This window comes from Cavia porcellus, unplaced genomic scaffold, assembly GCF_034190915.1.
Source record: "Cavia porcellus strain 051 isolate PalLab524CR breed Dunkin Hartley unplaced genomic scaffold, mCavPor4.1 scaffold_5, whole genome shotgun sequence".
NCBI lineage: Eukaryota > Metazoa > Chordata > Mammalia > Rodentia > Caviidae > Cavia > Cavia porcellus.
Window position 1 is genome coordinate 38,304,328 of NW_026947488.1, and position 24,446 is coordinate 38,328,773.

Here is a 24,446-nt window from a genome sequence, read left to right on the forward strand (position 1 = left end):
GCCAAATGGATTCAGTTGCCACAGACTGGTTTACATGACTTAATGGGAAAGTTTGATTTCAGAGTAATCTTGAGAGTCAATAGATATCACCTGGAATACAAAGTCATTGAAATCCATTTCTGGAACACAGGACACTTACAAGAAGCATTATCTGCTAAGTGGGACAAACAGCTGAATTATCTACCAGATAATTTACAATAGATCAATACACTGATCTTCCTACCATGAACTCTTCTCATTGCACTTCAATTAAGCCTATAAGCAGAGTATTATCTGCCAAGCAGTGTCTTTCTCTCCCGTATATACATACATGAAATGAAAATTGAGCCCTTAGGATGTTAGTTGGATAACTGTAAAGGTTCAGCCTCTATTCTTCTATGAATGAACTTCAATAAGATTAGATAATGAGCATTTTAAGAGAACAAACAGGTATTGAATATTCACTGGTACCATCATGGTACATCTTATAGCAATTAATCAACCAATCATTCATCAATTTAACTATCTTCTGTGTATTTTGTATGTATCTATCAAAAGAGAAAAAAGAGACTGGGAATGGGAAATAACTTTTCCCATGATTAAATATCATTGTATTGACATATAAGTAAGTCCTCAACTGTTCAGGCTTCAGATAACTAATTATTTACATAATCTTTGGGTTTAAAATCTTTGAAATTCAATAATCAACATAATAGGGAAAAAACCAAGCCCTGCCAACTTCTAAAACCTCATTTTTCTTATGAGTGACAACAGCTAAGTGAAGAAAATTTATATGATTTGAATAAAAATCTAAAAATGAGGCATACACAGTTTGACCATGAAATGGATAATTGAGGTGATAATTTTTTCCCTGCTTCTGGAAAGCTTAGTTTAAAAAATTTAAGGCTTTGAATTATGGGTACAATTGTCATGTTTCACTTTATTGTGATGATGAAGACATTCAAAGAGGAAGCATTTCCTAGATTTTTGACGATTCTTCCTCATTTTTTTCTACCCAGGAGTCACTGAGATTAAGACAGAAGCAGCATCTAATGATGGCGTGCAACCTCCAGTGTTGCAAGAGATCTGGGGCTCCATCTTGCTTTAGGTTGCATTTATAGTATAGAATTTTGACATTGACACTAAAAAGAATCTGTTGAAATACGGCAGAAGGTTTCAGCATTTGGACGAATAATAAAGCAAAAACTCATTGGGTCTTTTACCCTCTAAACTTTAAGATACTTTAGAGAGGTGCTTATAAAATAAATTGTGTGTATTTTACTCAACTCATGCAAGCTCTCACCTTGCTGCAAGCTGAGTGATAAAATCTTCCTCTTTCATAGTCACATTTCTTAAGAAATGAGTTACCACATATTCACTTTCCACGTCCAGCACTTGAAAACAAATCCCTCTCATTTGCAAAGGAGTTAGGAATTCAGAAATGACTAATCTTGCAAGTTGACCTCTGTGGTGAATTATTTTCCAAGGCTCAGATGAATAGTGTGTCTCCTTTTCTATGAAATACCTGTTGTATAAGCAGGTGGATTTTAACCAGATGGCTCTAAGAACTACAGATCTGGCCATTTTTAAACATAAGTAACAGTGGGATGAAGACCTCTCCATTGCCAAGGGCCCAATCATTACACCTCACATGGTAAAAGCATTTACTAGGTGGGGGTGATGTGCAGAAGTGTGCAGATGCAGCTCTCAGCTTATGGTGGGGTCCTGAGACAAACAAGTAGAAACAGAAACATCTAGAGATCTATGTAGTTTCCATTAGAAGAAAGGACTAAGACTAAAATACAGTTGACACAGTGGCTTTGGGAAATGGTCCAGAAAACAAGGAAAGAGATGTCAACTGACATGGGAAAGGGGCAGTCACTTAAGGGTGAGGTGGTAAGCCAGCTACTACAATGGGTCATGCGAACTTAATGTGGCAGGGAAAGCCTGAGATGTCGTACAACCAGGACAGCCAAGAGGAGAGGGGCTGGGACATTAATACACTGGAGAATCACTGGCAGAGGGCAAAGTTTCAATGGGTGCTAATTGCTTGGCACTGGCTGCCTGCCATGGCAGAGGAGCCGTCTGTTGGCAAACAAAGTCCCCACTGTCTTAGAAAAAGGCACAAGATCATAGGCATTGGTAGTTGAAGATTTTCTGGATCACTGACATATTAAAGTTCACAGAAATGTATATGGGCAGCATTTGCTAAAATTTTTTCTATTATATCCTTTTTTATATTTTCTGTTCTCTTTCTTTCTCCTTTGTCCTTCTCATTTAATTGGCTAACCATATCAGTGCCAGGAGAATGACTTGCCTCTATTCTAATGATTATATTTTACCTTGACAAATTCCTTCACACCTACTTAGGAATATTACTTTAAAATATATTGCCACAGTCAGCATGCATATGGAAACCCATAAAGTTAGTTTCTTCTCTAGGTATACACATCACACTGTCATTATTAAAACGTATCTGGGGACCAGGATGTTTCAACAGTCAAGGTTTGATAATATATTTAACTCTGTTCACCTGACATCTGACAAGGAACAAAACTACCTTCAATTTCTAGAAACTTCTGCAAAAAATCAATTGACTTGTAGACTTGACATCAGTTTTTAGAGTTTTATCATTCATCTTTTTTTAACAGGGAGAGAAAGAAGTAGGTCATCTTATAAGCAATGGATTGTCGGATGAATTAGCTATACCAAAGTTTTATAAATGTCCAATGACTTTCAATTATTGTTCAAAAGCATTTTAAAATGTGTGTTTTCCCATGTGAATGCTGATGATGAAGTGAATATGTTCTACATTGAAAGAAAATATAGTAAGTTAATAAAACACGTAGCAAATTATAACTTTTCACAACAAGGAGAACAAGTCAATCATACAAAAGAAGACTTTAAAATATTTCTGGGAAACACAAATCTGTTAGTTCGTGTTCCAGTTAGTTCATATCCCACTTGAGTATATCAAACATCATTATTGTTACTGTATTGTTTCTCCATTTTATTCACATTTATCTGTCATAATAATCAAGACCGTATTCTAGAGCTGTTTGCTTTAGTCTACAGTAAATGATGTAACTCTAGGAGATAATTTTTGACTTGGTATACAATCAGGGTCCTGTTTGTCCTGAGACTGAAGAGACAAAAATAAAACAAACAATTTTACTTAGCTTGATGCTGGAATTCTGATAACCCTAACTTGGCTTCTCAGTTATGCAAACAGATGTCTTCAAATACTTTGCTGAAATCATACCTAATGAAGACTAATCTCTGGAAAATGAACAGACATTTCAGACTTGATGATTCTCAAGAGGATGCAGACTTTTCAGGTGAGCACCTTGAACTATTATTTTTTTAAATCCACTATTTCAGGAATTTACTTGGCTTCATTTTTATCTCATCCAACTAAGGAAAGGAATGTTATCCATGTCTGTGAAGGTCCCCTCCTGGGCTTTCTTTATTGTCAAGATGGTATTTTTTCCAAAGTGTAAGGCTTTGGAGCTTGTCAATTTATTGTACATTTCCATCGTCCATATTAATTCAAAGTAACTATAATATGGAGCAAGAGTTACTTCTATACTTCGTGTGATGCCTCAGAAAAATCTAGGCAGCCTCAAATGTCACTTTAGATAATATCCCATGCATAACAAGAGAAAAGATTCAACGCAACAGGCATTTTTCTAGGACCCTGCTAGGTGTTGTACTATATATGAAGGTGAATTTACAAGGTGGGCAACAGCCCCTGGTTTTGTTCAGTTACAATCCCTGAGGGGCTTACCCCTGTGAATAGAGTGTGCCAGCTGACAATGAGGTATCAGTGGTTTCTACCTCCTGTAGAAAGCCCAGACATTTGGGTTTATAGTACAAACACAAAACAGGATTCCTGTACAATCGTGGGGATCCTTTACTTCTCTATCTATCCTCTGGGCTGAAAATTTCTCTCATTTCTCTGTGCAGCTGAGATTAGCTTTCTGTACTTTTCTCAGCCACTTTCTGGCCACCAGTCCTTGCTCTTTTGTCCAGAAGGTAAAATGCTCTGTTGATGATCTGGGGAACGCCTGCTTATCCATCATGTGTCTGCTAAGGCACTATATCCTTCAGAGAACTACCCTAAACATCTAATCTGGTTTTGAGGCCATTTCTCTACCCTCCTCTAGCATCATGAGTTCTCTGTGTCTTGAATTTTCCTCATATTTCATTCTTCCATCTATCCAGCAAGCCAACATATAATTAATGGGTTTTTAAGAGCCTATGCAAAGCTAACCAAATACACGAGATGCGGTTTGTGTTCCTAGTTCCAGAGAAAAGAGACAGACAATGACTAAACAAATAAGTGAAAACTAAAAGACAATTTTTAGGTGTCTTTTAGCACATTAAAGAACATTAAAAAGGAAAATGAGACCTCGAAGTCACCATTAGAAGTATGGACAAGCTGGTTAAGATATGCATTTAAGTATGGTGGCTGGAGAAAGCATGTAAATGTGTTTACAAGGCAAACCCTCCTTTATTTTCCATTTCTCTCAAGCAGTAAGAAAGAGTTCCAGGCAGAAGACATGACAGGCAAAGGATGAGGTATCAGTCAGCTGGAGAGTGAAGAATGCAGGAAAGAGTGATGTGGAATGAAGATAGAGAAGGGAACTGTGCTGGTCAGCTTTCCACCGCTGCAACAGAATGCCCCAAATCCGTAATTTAAAGAGAGAGTTATTCTGGCTCAGGGTCTTAGAGATTTATTTCATTCTGTGGTAAGCTGTGTTCAAAGCTGAAATATCACAGTGAAAATATGTGCCAGAGGGAAGCTTCTCAGTGGTGAAGCAGAGGGCAGCAGGAGAACCCGTAGAGAAAGGGTCCAGGGACCAGACACAGTCTCCAGAGTCCATCTGCATGACACACCCAGGCACACCCAGAGGTACCCATTACTAATCTCATAGGCAACTCTGGAGTGCAAATCAAGTTGATAACTGAAATTAACTGCCACAGTAACAGAGGTCACGTCATGTAGGATCTTTTGCCTACAGTTAAATTTTATTATAAGCACACTGGAAACTTAGATTTTAAGAGAGGAAGTAAGTGGGACAAGAAAATGTTTTATTAAAAAGAAAAAAAACACTATGGCTGATCCATATGAAATGGCCATGACATAGGAAAAGGCTGGATTAATCTGATTAAGAGTCATGTTATTTTATAGTTTTTGGAAATATAGGACATATACTTTGTGCATATGTCTTTATATCTCCATAGTTTCAGTGGTGGCAAACCTATAGCACACATGATTTTTTTTTCTTTTAAGATAAAAGATATTAATGTATGAGTTTTTTCTAAATCTTTGTATTCAGGTTAAATTTCAGTGTTGGGACTTTGCAATAAATAAGTAGGATTTGGGTGGCAGTTTGGGCACTGGGCTGTAAAAAATCTGCCATCACTACTTTAAGATAATTGTTTATATGGTGACACCTCAGTTATTGGAGGGCTCCAGACTTGAACTTTCCACTTTTCAAACAGCACAGTTGTTGAAAAACAATCAGGTTGGCGTTCATAATTTTGCTTAGTTGTTGAACCAAAAATTCGACTTGAAAAACCCGTACAGGCTGAGAGTGAGTCACACATCGGAGCCTCACTGAAGACAAAGCAGTGAGCCTCAGTCTGAGTATTGGTCTCGCCCAGACACCATGTTGTGCTTGTGTTAGTATGTTAGAACACTAGTCATTGTGCTTTCGTGTGTGTTTCATCTCATAAAATATCCCAACCATGGCCTCAAACAAACTTAATGGTACCAGCAGTTAAGCTAAGAAGAAAACTGTGAAAAACACAATAGAGAAATCACTGTGAAACTTGTTCCGGTCAGAACCAATTATTTGATTTTGCATTATTTCTTATGGTAAAATTATGTGCTGTTCTCAAACTTTTCAGTGTCCAAATGTGAATTTGGAACAAATTGAGTAGGACAACTGAGGCATCACTGTATATTTTAAGAGTTCCCAGATTATGGGAAATGGGTTTACAGGTGGAGTTGACAATGATGTCATTTCAGCAGGCCTTGTTCCTTCCTGTCCTCTTTTGTGTGCCAAGTCACTGGGTGTTTAGTGAATCTGTTCTCATCAATTATTTTTTCCACCCAGCTAAATGTTTTAGGGTAGAGATATGGACATATAAACTTCTAATTAACATAAAGCATGTTTCTACTATGCACTATTGAAGTGCTGCAAAGTTATAAATTAGCTGCTTTGGGACTAGATTGTGTATTTCTCAATATGTATTACTTAAGTTAAATATTTAGAGAGCATCAGATGATAACTATGGGTTCTTTTGAAACTTAATTTTATTAATGTCATAAAATATAAAGCTTATAAATAATAATAAAGGAATAATTTTGTAAATAGAATGCTGAGTTGGAATATGCCAAAACTCTGTAGTTAGAAAAAATCTTAGTGGTTTGGCTATATATGGAGAATTCAGCAACATTTGTAAATCTTTCACTTATGAAACAAGTAATTGCCCTCATTAATTAGATGGGTTCATTGGCATCATTTTGCATCAGATCATAGGTGTGATGCTTCTGGATGAGTTAAAGAAATCAACACATGAATTATAAAAAGCTCGGTTTTTTAATTTCCTGAAATAATAACAGAGAGAAAAGTCACCTCATGCAGTTAGCTTCCTTATTTCCAAAACTGCCCAACAGAAATATGCTACCAAAATAAGCAACTCAATAGCCACATTAAAATGTGAAGAGAAACATGTGAAATTAATTTCATATTTCATTTAACTCAATATAATTTCATATTTAATTAACTCAATATAGCCAAATATTACCTTAATCTCTAATAATATAAAAAATTATTATTGTTAATTTACAATCTTTTCTAGGTATGAAGCTTTTGAAATCCTTCATGTTCTTTATAGCACATACTGTTTTGGACTCACTACATTCCCTTTGCTCTTTGGATAAGCATGGCCAGTGCAGTCTAGACTGAGCAGCACCACCTCATAGCTATGCCATGCATACCCTGCCTTTGTGGGCTGTGTGTACATGTTTGCATCTGCATGTGTGCACTTTAAAGCAGAAAGGAGGTGACAAAATAGGGCCCACAATGGGTTCAGTAGATCTAATTATTTCTACTGCTTCATAACTCCAGTGAATTCATGTTAGAATCATATAATAACAATTTGACATGAAAATCAATGTGTAGAGGTCACCTATATCTGATACAATATAATGTCTTATTTTATCTGATTGCTTTATCTATGATTCCTTGAATCTTATTTCTAAAGCATTACTAATAGAGGTAATCAGTAATAACCAGCTTTCCCCTCAAGTGGGATAAAAAATATTAAGAAAACTTTTTTCTTTTTATCATAAACCTTCTAGAAACATACATGTCGTTCTATATGAGTAGAATACCAAAAACTCTGTTCTTAAGAAAATGCCAAATAAATGTCATGGTCTTCTCTGATCAGAGATCAATCATTTACTTGGGTAGATGGGTAAATACATCTTTGGCTCATTTCAAGAGTGAAAGGAAATAGTTCAAACCTGTCACACTAGGAAATTATAGTTCCTTTGGTCTTTCAGCAAATTTTCCTAAATATCTCTTTCCATTCTTTTCTGAACTTTTTATTTTCAAGGGAAGAATTAAGGTCATAGAGTTTCTCCTCACCTGGCTCATACAAATAGTGATGTATTTTTCTTAGCTGTTTCCAAATGGCATAAAATCACATCATTTTAAATTGAATACCTTTTCCTCCACACTGGATATTTTATCAATAAGTTCAAAGGCAATATTAAAATAGTTTAAGGCATTGGTAATTATCTAATGCAAATTTTTGCTTAGAATTCAGAGACATTCAGAGTTCAGAACACTCCATTGTTTGAAAAACAATACTAAATTCCAAGTAGGAAATGCTTCATTAGTCATCAACATTTAAGACTAATTTATTTTCTTCTCTGCAACAAATAAATATGTAAATAATCACAGATACACAATACGCATGAATCCTGGGTGGCCATGACAGTCAAGAGAACTGTGTATAAAGACCATTCTATTAGCTTCACACACTTTAAAGGTGTTTAGTGGCTTGAAAAATTGTGCAAAGTGATAGCAGGTAAAAGTCTTTCACTTCCGCTCCTGGGCTGACAGCATTGCAGTGTGTTCACTGAACAAGTGTAAATGAGGCTGCCGTGGACTGTGATGCTGAGAGAGGGCCATGGAGAGGATTTGTTAAATAGATTCTGGCTCTAGCACATTACGAATGTAGCTCTGATCACTTATTAGAAAGTAGATTATCAAGAAAAGCCTGTATTTTCATTCACAAAAAGGAAAGATGTGCTTGAGGATTTTATTGCAGAGAAAAGAAAGATAAGAAATACTATGTGTGCTGGAGGCCTGAGAAAACTCACAAAACGAATGAAATACAGACTACTCGAACCGGAGGTCTCGTGGGCTCTGCTCTGTTGGAGTAATGAGTCCCATTCCAATAAACTATAAGGTTGCTTCAGGAAATTCTCAAGACCAATAAATATTACCCTGTAAGCAGAGGCTACAAATTAGACATAGATCAACAGTGCAAAGGGCACAGCTATACTCTCGGTTCTCCAAGAAGGTCATTTTGTTTCTTCTTTCCACTTCACCCCTCCATTGCAAATGCCCTCAACATGAGTGTGCAGTGAAGCTCCATCGCGCAGCTTAGCCATATTCCTTGTTTTCATTTTAACCGCCTTCTTGTTAACCCAGGCTCTCTTTACTTGTCCCTAGGTAACCACAATAATAGTGGTAAAATGATTCCCTAGGCTCCTGGCTCTCCCCAGGTACACTCATTTCTTGATGCAAGTGTACACAGAAGCTGGAATCATTTTCCTCCAACAACACACCCTTGTCTGAGAGCCTACAGCATGAGTCTATATTGCTGCCTATTCTGTGCAATGCGAGAGATTTTCAGATCCTTATAGCTGCACTAACTCACAGTGTATTCTTTTGGGGAATCGTTTTTAGTTGGTCTTACATGAGGTTTCCCCAGATACCCAGATTTAAGTGTAAATATTTCCTTTGAGCAGTGGTCCTAGGAAGCACAGCGGAGTCTACACAGTGAGTCCATGTATATAGTCCATGTATAGTTCACAGTGACCACTGGAGGTAGGTAAGGCTTGGTAAGGTCTGTGAGCTCTGGGAGACAGTGTAGGAAGCTCACTGAAGCTATTCTGTGAGTGGCCAGGGGAACTGGGGTACATAGGATTCAGCACCCTGTGATCACGATTAAGAGCTACTCACAGGGGTTGGAAGTTAAATCCCTGCCTCTTCCTGACTGTTCCACACATGAATTAACTGAACTGGAATAGGGAGATGGGGCCCTTGTGGAAATGGTCTCAGTTACCTTTTATAGGAAGTTAAAGGACTAGTGTTCATGGAGTTTATTAGTGTCATGGAGACTTGGTGAACACTGACATCATCTCCATCAGACATAGCCTCAGAACTAGAGGCCTGGTATGGCATTGCCCATATAGTCTGAGCAATGCACAATCGGCCAGAACGTGCAAGAGCCCAGAGGGAGTTCCTCCATCACATGACCACCCACAGCTGCATTTGAACTAAGCTCTTCTCTGCAGCTAATCCAATGGCTTTAATATCTAATTCAGTGTGGTCATTTCCTTCCCATAGAGAAGATATCCTATTGCTGTTCTGTCAATTCCCCCTAAAATGGATTTTCTGATCAAAACTCACTTCCTTCCAACCAGTTCATTACATAAAATTTGCCTACTGTTCAGAAATTTAATCTTGAAGATTATCAACTTTAAAGGAAAACAATCTGGGTTCCAATCGCAGTTCTACCAGTGCAAGCACAACTTGTACATGGACAAGACTTAATTTATATATAAATCATTATAGCTTTTGTTTCTTTATCAGTAAAATGGAGATAATATACACATATTATTATTACCATGTTGCTGCAAGCAAAATATGTGTTCACTAATGCTAATGACTGAATGTTTTATTTCATTGCTATCATCTCCATATCTGAGTCTTAAGGCAATCTATCAATGTATAATATATGCATGGTTAGTAAATACTTGGTTGTAAAAGGAGGTGGACAGTCTTTAAATTAGGGGACACGTGGAAAATTACTCAGGGAACTCTTGAGTGCATGAGTAATTTTGATTTAAGTACTGAGTGTCCTGGGAAAAGAGACTTGGACTGGTTGTTCATTAATAACAGCTCTCAACTCTAGAGAAAACTTTTTTTTTAAAAATATCATAGTGACTTTTTGACAACACACATGCTCCAAAATAAGTTTTTATGATTGTTTATCAAAGCATTAGGCAATGCTTTGAAAGCACTTCACATTTTGTAGACCAATGTTACTCAAATGGAAGTTTGTCATGGGTTATGGAGTCAGTCAATATTTGGAACGAGAGAGGTTTTTGAATGATAGGATTAAAATTGGCTCTTGTTTTAGGCTTTTAAGTATTAAGTAGCATACTATTAGAGAGATTTTTAAATACAGTGACCCAAGCATAAGGATTTTGACACACATAGGCACAATTTGTATTGACTCATGGCCCCAACAATTATTGGAATCCTAATCTGCAAATTAAGTATCAACTAAACATGTCATGGTGTGAGTTCTATCTACAAGGTACCAACTTCAATAATTCTGTAAACTGGGATTTTCAGGATGGAATAGTTCCTCAAGGTCATGGCTCCAGACCACCTTGTCAAAAGCCAAACACAGAAGTGTGAAAATATCAAATCTGTTAGATTTGGATAACAATTAAATTAGATGCAACACCTATTCTAAAATTTTCAAATGAATTTTATATTTTTTGGACTTATAATATTCAAAAATTGATTTTGACCTAATTCTAAAACATTACAGTTTAAATAATATGGAGAGAATTTGAGAATAATCTGAGTGCTTGCTTCATAGAAAATTTATCTTTGTCTTTTTACTTGACTGTTTGTTGTTCATTTGCTTCTCTCTATTTCTACTTCTGTGTCAAAGTCTGGTATAAAGGACTTTGTTGAATGTGTTGGACTAAAGAGCCTGGTCTCTACTTTACTGTCTGGAGTAACCAGAAGGACATGTGGGCCCCGAACTTCCCAGCATAAACAGTCCCTAGAATGGAAAGGTAGTGAGAAGGAAGGAGAGCAGTAGGGCCTGTATTGACCCAGATGTGGCACCATGGGGAATTGCCAGATGATTAGATGTTATGTAGAAGCACTTCAATATGATGCCCATGGCTAGCTTTCAATGCTGTGTCCCATTTTCAACAAACAATTCTCTGCTTTTGACGCAGTGCTCTATTCTCCAACTCCACTGGAACCTGGAGTGTAGTCCCCATTCTTGTACCCTTAGACACTAAGTGCTTCTTGACTATAATATACTTTTTCTTCCTTTTAACTCATGCCTTTTTTTCTTTTATTTTTCAAGTTTCAAATTAATAAATCCCTCTACTCAGTTGGCTTTTTCAGCTATCCAGTTGAGAAGATTCTCAGCTTCATTTTAAAGCCAGAAAATGTGTTTCTTTTGGCATGCCATCAACACCTCTCTGTGAATATTTATCATTTTAAGAAGTTTAGGTCCAATTTCTCCAAAGATCATAAGCTCTCTGAGGAGATGTGTGATGTCTTGGACTTGACAGCTTCCGAGATTACTCTTCCGTACAAAAGAAATTCAAGTTTACCCACTTGAGATTTCTTTCTTTTCACATTTATTTTTGATTCCATCCCCCAAGTGGTGGCCACACTCCTGCAGAAACAGGAAGTCGGTAAGACCATGCTGACATGAGAAAATAGCATTGGTGGTCAGCCCTAGAGGTGCCCTCATATGATACATGGCTGGACTCATATTCTGTACTCTAACAAAAGCTTCAAGTGAGGATTTCAGCAGTCTTAAGAATCCTTCAGAAAGGGTGTAATAGATGCTAATATGTGTCAGCCTATGAAGAATTGAGTTTTCCAAAGATGTCTGCAAAAGCATCTCCTGTCCTTCATGCCCTTCTGCAATGATTGTCATTCTCTCACTAAAGTGGAGTCTAATTTTCTCTGTTCATTTAATAGCTTATGACTCACTAATTCAATGAGATGCAAGTAATGCTTATTATTTTCAAGGCTGGGATAAGCAACACTATTAACCTTTTCCTGGAGTTCTTGGAAGTCTACCTCTCAAAATTCAGCCAGCATGCCAGAACTCTGAGTACAAGAAGTGATGGCCCATACATGCTATGGTCCATAGTCAGAGCAGAGTAGGTTTCCTAATCATCCCAGCCCAGATGCCATATATGGGAGAAAGGGGGCTCCAGATGATTCTAGTCTCCTAGCACTCCAATCAACCCCAGTCGTTCAAACGTTCCCAACTGAAGTGGCAGATACTGAAGATAAGAAACAGTCAACACCATCTTCCAAAATCCACTGAATCCAAGAATGTGATACAATGAAATTGTTTGCTATGTTGTCATGGTAACTAGAGCACTACCCAGAATTTATCTCTGTTATCCCTTTTACCAAACCTAATCCATATCTGGTTTTGTAAATGAAGTTTTATCCAAACATTGCTACACTTGTTCGTGTATTATCTATAACTGCTTTTGCACTATAATTTGTAACAAAAGTAATTTAGGAAAAGATAAAATACCATCTGACTTGATAAGAGAGAACCAGTGACTTTATGCAATAATTCTCAACCCTACAGAATGGTCCTCATACCAGCAACATCAGTATAATTCGAGAACTTGTTAGAAAAGCAAATTATTGACTCCCTACTCCAGATAACCTGATTCAGATTCTGGAAGAGAGGTCCAGAGATTTTTGTTTTAGTAAATCCTTCAGGTGAATTTGACGTTCAGTAATTTGGAAAGCAAATGTTCTATGCTAATAGGATTCTGCTTTCTTATTGTTATAATATCCCCAGCTTTAGCTGATAAATTCTGATGAATCTTTCCAGTAGTATCTTTTACCTAGCTTTCCAGAGCCCTCTCTTAGCTATGATGACTACAAAATAGTTCTAGCCAATGGCATGCAAGAATACTGTTGGGTATATTTCTCAGAAAGCTTTTACTTGATGCAAATGACAGATCATCTGGTGGTGATCCTTTCTGCCTTCTTCAGGTCTATGATGCTTGTACGTCTGGGTAGTACAGCTACTTTCTAACCAGGGTATAACCACTAGAAGTGTCGGAGTAGAAAAAGTGGGAGGAAGAAAATGATAACTGGTTCCTCAGGGTCATGTTTAAGCATTTGGATTAAGGATACTAAATTCTTATACTGATACATAAGGAAAATGTATCTATTATTTAGATCATTATTAGTTGCAGTGAGATACATTTCTAACTTGAGTAATTGGTATACAAATTTGCGACTCACTTATAATAATTCAAAATATAAATTTAAAGGCCCACCAAAAACAAATGTGACCTTAAAGAAACATTATAAGCTATATGAAAGGTCAAGTTCTCTTACTTTCAGCTGTTCACTCTGTTAAGGAGGATCATTTAATTTTACTTAGAAGTTATGATTGGCTGCATTTGACACCAAAGGAATTAGGAGGGGGATAATTTTATCTAAGCATTATTGAGCATTTTCCAGATGATGTGCCCTCTGTACTTGTGACCACTGTCCCTATTTTTCAAGTAAAGAGACAAAAGTAAGTGATTTGACCTTTTTAGTTGGTGTATCATTCATAATCTATGGAGATTGACTTCAAAGCACATTTTGCTGCCCATTGCTAACATTACATAATTTCTTAAATTGCACATTCAAAATACTTATCCTATTATACATAATGATTTTAAAAGGCACACTTTTGCAGCAAATGTATAAATCAAGAGGAAAACATATTGAAATTGGTAAAGAAAAGAAAGTTCAAATTTTTTGCAATTGGATATCTCAAAAAACAATGGCCTGCACCTCACAGCATGTCTGTCCAGCTTGCACCCTTGCACAAACTATTGCTATAGTGAATAAATGTTAAGATGTCCTGGGTGTGGTCATGGGCTTCGTAATTCAGTGCCACTCAAGAAAGTCGCACAGAGAAGGCAGAGGCTGCATATACCATCATCTTTGCATTTATGCTCTCTAACCTTTGTCTATGAATTACCTATGCCTATTTCTAATTTCCAAAACTGCTTTCCTTCTAGTCTCTGGATGTGATGGGGTAAAATATCAAATCTTCTAGTAAGTAAACCCTCCCCCACTGAGATGGTGCCCTTCAGAGGGCTCACAACACCCCTTTGTGTCCATAGGTTGAGAAATGTCTCTGTGAAGATCTCCCAGACTCTTATGACCACAGAGCACGAGAATAGAAATGCTAATGTGACATTATGAGTGAGAGGTAAGGCCTGTCCAGTCTATTGTGGACAGGAGGTCTTTGGGTTGATTGAAATGTATGCATACAGTACAGCAGATGCCACGGGAGGATGTTCCCACAGTCAGCACTCAGAGATAGCCCAGGAGTTGGAGAGCCTTTTTTCTGTGTTCTGTTTTGAAAGACAACTTGACATTCTTATAATGTCATGCAAATACATTCCCTCACACAATGCCAATGATTACTCAGACTCCCAAGTCAAGTCACACATATCTTAATAAATCGGGACTACAGATTAAACAATTTAGAGAAGAATGGTCTTTCATTGAGAGAGAAGCCAGGGTTTGTGTCCCTCAAATTACAAGAGAAAGTATTTAAATTATTCTTAGTTAGCAATCACCCCGGACAATTATAGGCAACAGTGGCATTCTTGTTCTTCCCAACTACACCCAAGCCTACCCTATACTCTTCTAGGATCAACACAAGACTCATTCTGAGACACTCAAATCAAATGTCCTATTCTTTTTGAGGCTTTCTAAAAGAATTCTGCACCCCTATGCAAGCAAAACTCATATGTTCTTCATTGATGCCTCTACTCAAATATCTACAGTAACATACATATAACTTAAGTCACAGTAAGCATCAAATACTCTCCTACCCACACCCAATAACCAGGTCTCAGAGAGCACAGGTGGTACTTTATATCTCATCATGATGACCACCTCTTCCTTGGCATAGCTAAATGCTAGGTAGGGCTGGAAAAGCCATAATTATACAACTCCCTGGGTATACTATTCACATCAAAATTTGTATGAATGACAACGTGTGGAATTATGCAAAAGGGAAATTCTTTCTTATTCCCTATGTTGTATGGAAGAGATGTTCTTGCTATATTAATGGCAGGCTGGCTGGGGCAAGGACAGGAAGAGGAAAGACTATTTAACACTCACAGGAACTGGATACTGGTGGAGTGCAGCTCTTTTCAGAGTGTATTTATCTATCTATCTGATCACAGCTAATCAGGCTTCATGGCATATGGCTTGAGAGACATAGTGTTCTTGGTTACAGATGTCAGAAAAAAATTTTTTTTAAAGCTTCGGTTGATGCAACTGGCTACTTAACTTGATGCCATAAGGAGATGGCGGCAGACAAGCTCCACTTCCCTTTATTGCAATCAGTTTGGTCCTGACCGTGACTCTGTATATTAACCTTGTTCTGTCAAATCCCCAGAATGTGGTGTTGTGAAGACAAGAGCGGGCACGGTGGAAGCTGAGATCAGCCAGAATAGCTAATGAACCACAAGATTTGATCTTTAGGGGAAAGGGAAAAAATGGTCTTGGTATGAAAAACAAAACACAAGGATTCATTCCCTTGGTAACCCGACCATGGCTTGCTTTGCTGCTGACATGGTCTAGTGCAATGCCTGTTGGCTCAGGTTTTCGGCCCCAAATGAACCTGCAGAAGGGTTGACAAGACAGTGCTTCAAATATTTAGCTCTAATTTCATATCTGTTCTCATATGTTATTCAACGCTCCTAAGGGAAACTTTATAAGGAATGCTGAATATATGAAAGGAAAGCTAAACAAAATAAAAATAGTACCAAAAAGAGAGTATGGAAATATGGTTTGTGAAAAGACAGAAAGGAATGGACAGAATTGGACAATCTTTATTTTGTGATGGTAGGCCAGTTCCAGAAGAAGCAATCATTAAGATGTATTAGCAGAAATATGAAGAGATAGTCTATCCCAACATTACAAGTCTCCCCCACAAGTTTGCCATCTCGTCTGTCATCGTATATTGTGACCTTTTATAGTGAATTCTTGCTGTACATTTGTTATTACTATTTTATAGAACATAACAATAGTTCCTTCATTCTTTTATTGTCTTTACACTGTAATTTGGCACTGAGTTTGGTATTATGAAATGATGTGACACCCAGTGTCTTGAAATATGTTTTGCTTCATGGGATACCACCCAAGCCACTTTAAATTATGAATTCAAATTGGGGAACAAGAATATATGTAGAAGGGATGAATGTGGAAAAACAACACTTCACAGTCTACTTTAAAATTTTTAATTTTAATTGAGACATAAATACATATTTATGGTTCACATTGTGATGTTTTAATACATGTGCAGATCTTTAATGATCAGATCAAAAGGAATGAACTATTAATTACCACAAATGTTTATTTCTTTGTGTTGAGAAATTCAAAATTATTTCTATTACTTCTTTTGAAATATAAAATTACTTGTTGCTGATCCTAGTTTCACTGTTATTTCTTCTATCTAACTGCATTGCTGTATCCACCAACTGTCTTTCGTTGTCTGCTTCCTAGCTTTCCCTTCCTGGACTCTACTAACAACTCTTCTAATGTCTTCTTTCATGCAATCAGCTTTTCTGGCTTCTACAAATGAGTGAAAGCAGGCAATATCTGCCTTTCTGTGCCTGAATTCCTTCCCTTAACATAATGCCCTTTGGGTTCATACACTCTGGTGCAGATGGCAGGAGTTTATCCTATTACGGCTGGATAGTCCATTACACAAGCATTACCACTACTAGTATTCATCCAAAGGAAAAGAATTCAGTATGCCGAAGAGATACATGCTCTCATTTTCAAAAATACATGCAAAAATGAAAATGTTTTTACATTTACATGATTATTAACTGTTTAAAAGAACATGAAGAGACTATGTTAAGAATTGTTTTGTGGGGCTGGGGATTTAGCTTAGCACTCTAGGTGCCTGCCTGGCAAGCATGAGATCATGAGTTCAATCTCTGGTACCAAAAAAAAAAAAAATAGTTTTGTGATAGAACTAGTAAGTTCTAGTATTCTACCTAACATGAAGCAGGCAATAGTTCATGATAATAGTAATCAGAAAGAAAAAGCTCAGGGACCCCAAACACTGAGTAAAAATGAAAAGATGTAAATATTAATTAGTGTGATTTGACTACATTATTTTACTGTAGCCCATAAATATGTATAATCATCACATGTTAGTTAAAAATGAGAAAAAGTTTGAGGACCTGCAAATTTTTATCTTGATTTTATCATTACACACCATATACACATGTTGAACTGTCACATTATACTCCATAAGCTTTTATAATTAAAATAGCAATTAATAAAAATAACTTGTTTTGAATACACACACACACACACACACACACACACACACACACACACATACATATATAATGTATATTTAATTGCCCACAAGAGACAATGTCCTATTTACTTTATTGTAATACATGACTTTTGACATGGATCAGCAAATCCTAGGCTGGTCAACCACTGTATTTCACTTAAGCTCTATTTAGACACATATGACAATTTTGTTATGTTAATCAATGTAAATAAATAAAAGTTTGTTACAATTTGGAATATGTCAAAAAATAGAATGTTAATTTCATAGAAATTTCCAAATAGAAAATTTCAGAAGTTGCCTGGCTAATAAAGACCATTAAGCAGTCAATGAAGAATTTGGAACAACAAAATGTATCTTGGAAATTGAAAGAAAGACGAAAAGAATGTTTTTAAGTACAAGAAATAAAAATAATTATTGAGTTGATTAGTAAGTCTATGACTCTTTAAAAAGATAAAGCATAATGAAGATGAAAAGGCAGAACACAAGTAAATATATAAAACAGGAAAAATTATAGTGGCACAATGACAGATATATAAGAAAATAAAATTAGTTATAAAATGACACTAAAAAATTAATAGATGCACAGTGAAACATCATTTTTATGTATAAACTGTCCATAAAGAAAACAAAACTAAAGCCAATTATTCTATTTCTCAATAGTTTCACATACTAATTAATTTTACCCTTACACCACTTTGTTTTGTGTTTTCTTTTTCCTTTTAAATAAAAAAAAAAGAAAAGAAAAGAAAAGAAAAAACCTGCAGAGCACCATGTTCCAGAATGGCGACAGAGGCCACATGAGGTTTCAAAATGGCGGCAACATAGAAAAACTTTTCCTCACAATCAGGTAAACAGAGCCCCACAATCCAGGCAACTGACCCCTACAGCCAAGAGAGAAAAAAAGCCTGGCTACTGCTCCAGCTAGCAGCAAACCTTGGTGGCATTCACAAGGTGCTGATTTTAGGTGCAAGATAAATGCACAAATTTTGAGGGTAAGACAGCTTCCACCTCGACTGCAAAGGGCCTGGGAGGCCAAGCAGTGTGCCCCTGAGAGGGCAATTTGTACAGATGTAAGGGTGGAAAAGCCAAAGGTGCAGTGGAGACCCCAAAAGTTTGGAAAAGCCAGGAATGTTAGTGATCCAAGGAAAGCTGCAAAAAGCGAGCAGAGAGGATTTAAGAGAGACGCTGCAGGAGCTGATATCCCTGGAAGTGTCATGAGGGTGGAATCATCCAAGCCTTTTGGAGCTTATAACCAGATTGCTTCAGATGCTGGGCATAAAACTCTAGGACTTAATGTTTGTCCTGCTGAATGTTGGACTTGCTTTGTTTCCAATGCTTTATATTCCACTGTTTGTAACTTTTGGGATGGTAACGTTTATCTTGTGCCTTTGCATTTCAGAAATATTTAACCCTGTTTCATTTGTACAGGGGGTTACAGTTAAGTTTGCCATACATCTTGGAGGAGACTTGGGACTTGGACTGTTCAGCAATGCTGAAACTTAGGACTTTGGCAACTCTTGGAGGTGGACTAAATGTCTTTTGTATAAAGGATGTACATGAGTCTTGGGGGCCAGGGGTGGAATGTCATGGTTTGTGTCTGTGGCCCCCAAGCCTCATGAGTTTGCATTGTGCGTCTGTGATTGATTAATTGTCTAGTGCTTAGATTGATGGTTTCAGTACTATACCCACCTAGGGGTGGGGCCAGGATGTAATATAATGGCAAGAAGTAGGAGTGCCTTGCTCTTTGCTGGTTCCTGCTTGCTGTTTGCAGCTGCCATGAACTGGGGCCCAGCCATGCCAGCCTGCCTTGGAGCCAACTGAGTGTGGAATGAAAACCTCCAAAAACTATAAGAAATAAACCTCCCCCCCCAAAAAAAGAAAAAAGAAATATTTATTGATGATATTGAAGTTTCTAGATATTATATAAGCACAAGGTAAGTTCCTTACTAGTCTTTATTCTTTTTAAAGTAATACTTATTATTTTAATTTTCATTTCTTATGTTAAATTACACACTCAATTTCAAGATTTATGCTATGGTAAGGATATAAGGTATTATTGTCTTATTCTTGACATGAATTAAAAACTGGTAGTATATTATTATTAAACTTCATGCTAGATCTTTGAGAGATACATATTTCTGGCTAATGTAAAAACTTTTAGTGTACTACAATTCCCTATGCAAAAATTTAATATTTTTACTTCAATATTATTAAGTACAATTGTATTAAATCTGATTGCAATAAGTGAAAATATTGCATTTGTCATGTCTAGTAAAACTCCACTCAGATATTAGATTGTCTTTCCAGAATTAATTTGGGGGCTTATATTCTTTTTTATTGTTTTTTTTTCTTTATGTTCAAAATGATTTATGAATTAGCTTTCTTTTTAAAATACACTAATCACACTAATTAATATTTATACCTCTTTACTGTTATTCAGAATTTCTCTTTGGAAATTGAATATGGGAATTCCTTTCATTGGAAGTTTTTAATAATCTTCCAAGTGTTTATCATAGTTATCTAACAAGTTAAGATTCATTTGTTTTCTAGAGTCACTTCTTTAACTTTTGGGTTCGTAAATAGCTCAGAATTCTCAATTCATACTTGTAGAGATTTCTAAAGTACTGTTTTATTATTACTTTAAATTCTAGTGTAACTAGTTTTATTTATGCCATCTTAATTTTGTTCATTTTTTTCCTTATTTTTATTGTATCCCTCCCAAAATACTTAGTTTATTAGTTAACTCAAAAATATTTTTCAAATTCATATTCGTTATTTTACATAAATTTTTTTCTTTTCTGTCTCTCTTTTCTCATTCTTCAGGTTATTTTGTTTTTCAGGTTTCCAACTTTTCTTCAGAGATGCCCAATAGTGTTTGTTTATTCGTTTGTTTCATGGCCAAAGATGTTTCTAGAACTCCGTTTTAAGATTTCTTTTTAGAGTCTCTATTATAATCTTTGAATTATCAAAATAGTGACAAATCCTTATCCTTTATGTGTATGCTGTAATATAAGACAAGTGGCCCAATATTATTTCAGACAAAGCTTGCCTGATCTGGTGCTTGATCAGTTTGGCCATAAGATTTTACAATAAAAATCATGTGCTTCTGTGTTTAAATGAAGCATTCTTTCTTGTGGGTTTCACCTGCCGACTCTGGAAGCACTCAAAACATAGTTCAAAATGTGTTTCCACCAAAGGCTATCTTTTAGATTAAAACACTCCTTGGATGTGTAAGAAATTCTTTTTGTCATTTTAAAGACACATTACCATGTTGTAACATAGGTGTTCACTGTGGCTAGAAATCAGAATGGCAGGCAAACCAGTAATGAAAAGCAGGACTCAGCAACTCTCACAGGCTGTGGAAATCCTAAACTGATTTTTTAAAACTCATACACCCTTGCTTCAAGTGGAGAAGATGCATTTACTTAGAGCTATTAACAGATATGCAGAGCAAAAATGTTTTTCTACATGAAGAATAAAGCAAAAGCCAGTATAAATACTTCAAAATAAAGTGTGCTTTTGATAAAAGGTAATGACAGCAGAGACTACCAAAAAAAAAAATGGTAAACATGAAGTTTTTATGTACCTTTGTGTCAATGCTAAAGCTCTAAACATCCTCATAATATTCTTACATATTATAGTTCTTACATATTATAGTTCTGTCATTTTAATTTGAATAGTTAATGCCATTTATGAAGAAAGCAGTCACACTTCCGGGATAATTACTGTGTATCTGTTAAAATAAATTATGTCTTCCTTTAAAATGTACATTTATTCTATTCTCATTCTGCTAATGCATATCTGTTCCTTCATTATATCTGCAAAATGTCAAGCCTGCTATGTTGGAAAAATCAATAACTAAATAGCTTTACAGTAATTACCTCCCTGTAACACATTTTTCTACCTTACCAACGCAAACCAAATCCACTAACATCAAAATTACACAAATATGTTGGTGAGAAGGTCATCTTGTGAAAATGTAATGTGATTTACAAATATTTGAGTCATGCTTTAAATACCAGTTCTTCATAGCAGACGGCACAGAGTCAGCCGCACGAACTTTGAGTCTACTGTTTGTACGAGTTAACGCTTTCTATCCCTATAATCAGGAATTAGGGGTAACCCCGACAATTTATACACACAAAAACAAAAACAAAATAATAATTTTTGCAATGACAATAAGATTGTGACATTTCTCCTAAAATTTCCAGGTGGTTTTTAAAGTGTTTTAGTCAACTGGACAATTAGTGTCCAGGCTGCTAAAAAGTAAAAGGAACTGATCATGCCAATGATTTTAATGTTTAAAACGGAAGCCATCCAGTCAAAGCCCCATTCCTGCACAAGCCCACAGAGAAGGAAAGATCAGAGAACTTGCCTCAAAGTCCTCTGTACCTTTGTTAACAGAAGACATTGGTTAAAAGTATGACTATGGTTTTTGAAAAATGACATATAGATTTAAAAATCACTTTGGAAAAGTAAAATACAGAAGAGTCAAATTTGAAAAAAAGCAACAAAAGCAGCAGCAACAAAAAATCAACATGTCTTAGTAAATAGTGTCTCATGAGGCTCCATACTCATTTATATAAGGAAAAATTTAACTTGAAATCAAGTGACAGAAAAAGTTAAAGGATTCATTGACTTCATGTTTCCATAACATACAATTTTTGTTTCCTAAATATCTTAAATTTTAAAAAAGTAACAAAGAAAGATTATTAAAACCTTTGAAAAGTTTGAGTTAATATGCTTTTAAAACCTATATAACCTTGCAGTATAAAACGTTTCTTAATTTTTAGTATGAGGAATACAGAAATTGGTACACTTTTGTCTTTCATCTTCATGATTTAGCTTGTTTTTGTTTTTATATGCCACCTAATATATATGAGGCTTTTATTATAAAAAACTCGCCTGTAAATTCTAGAGCATGCATGAGTCTATTTCCTTGCATAGATCTGCAGTAGTCCCCTTTATGGCTTAACTTTTGTTAATTGTATTATTTCTTATTGCCAAGATTTAAAATATTTACATTTGCTTGTCAGTATAATGTCCAGTATTATTTTATCTCCTTTACACACACACACACACACACACACACACACACACACAGTGACACTTTCTCTTTATCTTTCTTATCCCTTTATCCTCTTAAGCTCTGTTGGTTGATAGAATCTTATTTTCTTGTCTTCCCTTTCTATTGTCCCCCCAAAATGGCACAAGAATGCTCTGTCTCTTCAGTTCTTGCATGCCTGGTGATCTGTTCTCTATTTTTCTATCCTAAGGGCAAGGAGAGCTATTGTCTTTATCGTAATTTCTTTCCCTTCAACTTGTGGGTGAAGGTTGACCATCTTCCAGCATCAGGCCTGCTTCATCAAGCATCAAATCCTGGTCTTTAATTACATTCCAACTGATTCTCCTTTTGTTATTTGTAATGTGGCTTATTTCTAATGGTTTTATGTTTTGATATGCTTTTACTTGTTGTTTGAATTCTCATATCTCTTCTTAAAGTGCTCATTTTAGATAAAACAATAACTGGAACTCTGAAAATATAAAGAAGTAGTTTATCAAATAGTCTTGTGTCTCTTTAGGCATTATTTCTCTGGTGGATGGTTTGTATCTACTTTAGAGTAGTGCTTTTTGATTTCATTTTTATTCTTTCACTTTATCTTTTGGATAGGCCTGATACTATTGTGTATTTTTAAGTCAATATGGCTACTTTGTTCAGCAGACTACAGGAAGGAAAGGAGCACGGTGGCTGGGTTGGGAGTAGGTGTGCTGGACACCTGCAGGTCTGCACCAGTACAGCTCATGGTTGAATGCATTAGGCTATGGCTCTCTCTGCTCTGGTTTGACATTCAAACCCATCTGCCTCTGGAAACACTCTTAAATTTAAAAACCAAGTTACAGAACAGAGAAGTTACTCAGCTTCATGTATCCTCTTCTTTCTTGCCTTTTTGCTCTGTTCACTTCGTCTCAATTGTTTTGTGTTGTGTTTTCCCTTCTACCATGTCAGAGTAGTGACCTGAGACGCTATTACTGTGTAAAGAACCCTGAGTGTGCCTTTCAAGATCATGACTTTCTTGGGAGGGAAGCAGGGATCTATACCAACCAAGGGGCCAAGATGGCAGGGGACACACAGGCATGACAGCTGCAGTCACTGCTGTGATTCTGCACTGGGGACTTTTGTCCTTACTACTTCCAGCAGCCATTATGATGTCAAAGAGAGAATAACAACAAAAGTCCCTCTACTGCATGATTTTTAATTGAAAACAATAAGTAATTATTTCTCAATATCTTAATTTTTTAAACATTCAGTAAAGTTGGAAGAACTTTACAATGGATCCCCATATATCTATCACCTAAATTTTACTACCTCTAAGATTTTACTGTTCTTGCTGAGTTATATATTGATTCCCTTACCAATCCCCCTAACTATCCATCAATAATTTAATCATTTTGATTTTTATTTTATTTTTCCAATGAAAGCTGAACAGCAATTTGCCCTGGGCAGATGATTAGGAAGTAGTAAAACTTCATTTACAATTGCAGTCACTGTAAAAATAAGAGGTATAATAAAGATCTTGTGTGGTCCTTTGATAAAAATGAATAATGTTTTCCAGTGAGTTATTTTATGTGCAGTGATTATAGGGGCCAAATGTGCATTAAAGACTTGATTCATAAATTTCTTCCCTGTGTGATTTGCTCCATTGGGCCATCTGGCTTGAAACAAAAAGCAAATGTATTCAGGTGTCATTCATATCAATAGAAAAGTAAAGTAGAAATTTCCTTCCTCAGGTTCTAACTCTTTGGTCCCAGCACAAGGTATGAGGGACCTGTTATAACAGACCTTACTTTTACATCAAAGAGGAGTAAGGTATTCATTGTCACGTTGACAGCTGGGGGGTGCTGCATGTTACAAACAGCCACAGCGCTTTAAGAATGGAGGTATATACTGAATTTCTTAGAGTTTTTTATATGCTGAGTAATTGGGTACTGATTTGACATTTGAGATTCTCATGTGG

The 24,446-nt window shown here is 36.2% G+C and overlaps 1 protein-coding gene across 2 annotated transcripts in view; it reads right to left on the minus strand.

The window, feature by feature from the left end:
* Nucleotides 1–24,446, minus strand: part of Macrod2 (mono-ADP ribosylhydrolase 2) — a 1,970,011-nt gene that overhangs the window by 228,880 nt on the left and 1,716,685 nt on the right. The window lies entirely within an intron of this gene.